The sequence below is a fragment of the Cynoglossus semilaevis genome, chromosome 11, assembly GCF_000523025.1.
Source record: "Cynoglossus semilaevis isolate Cse_v1.0 chromosome 11, Cse_v1.0, whole genome shotgun sequence".
Classification (NCBI taxonomy): domain Eukaryota; kingdom Metazoa; phylum Chordata; class Actinopteri; order Pleuronectiformes; family Cynoglossidae; genus Cynoglossus; species Cynoglossus semilaevis.
The window spans coordinates 20,031,809-20,032,894 of NC_024317.1; positions in this window are offsets into that span (position 1 = coordinate 20,031,809).

The following is a 1,086-nucleotide window of genomic DNA, read 5'->3' on the forward strand; positions in this document are numbered from 1 at the left end:
ACACTCATGAACTATACTTTAAACAACAGGAGTATCTTCATTATGTGCACCTGTATGAGCGTGTGTGTGTGTCTGTTCCATTGTATTCGCCTCACCTCTCCTCACCCCCAACCCCACCCCGACAAATAGAGAGGCCCATTTCCTGTCGTGGTTTCCTTTACTATGAAGTGACTTGCGTTGTTCTTCAGAGGAAAGAGGTTCATATGACTTTACTTCATGGCGACACCTGTCAGTCAGTTTCTAGCTGTCACTGTCCACAATTCTGGGCCAGGACCAGACTGAAGGACCAGATGGTCCATTTAACTCCTCACACCTTTTCCCTTCTGGGCCTGAACCTGTTTTTGGTTCTGCTTCGTTGAAACTCTTCTTTCTCCTCAGGCTGCTCTCTGATTGGGTCACAGCAGTCACTGGGGTTTCCTGAGCTTCAGTGTAGGAGGGTGATTTAAATGAGACTGTAATTTCCCCCCCCGGTCCATGAACAGACGCAGCTGTGGCTCACATGATGGAGTGAGACTGAGAGTGGATCTACGTCAGTGTCAGTGGGAGGAAAAGTTGTGATGCTGGGCGGCTGGTGTTGTTCTGGTCACACCTGAGCTGAGCAGCAGTGGTTCAAGCTGCGTAAGATGTCGATAATTCAGGAAGAAGAAGTCTTGTTTACAACAAACCTCTTCATCTTACTATCAGACATACTTCCACTATGGGAAACAAAGGGGTAAAACACTCACTACGTTAAATCAGTGGAATTCTCTATGGACCTCTGAATGGGAAATGTGCTGCCGCTGTGGTCCACTCTGACTGTCTCCTACAGTCCAGTCCAGTATTTTTGTAGGTGATTCATGGAGAGTGAGTAGCACAGGCAGAGTTTGACTTTTGCGTCGGGGTGCGGGGGGACATTTTAACGCAATTGCGCATCTATATCAAAGAACAGGGCCTTCCACCGCCACTAGGAAATCCCTGCATACACATATACATAAACATATATGTATTTATATACGTAAACATATATGTATTTATATACATCTACATATACAAATACATATGCATATACATATACATAAACATGAACATATACATATACATGAACAT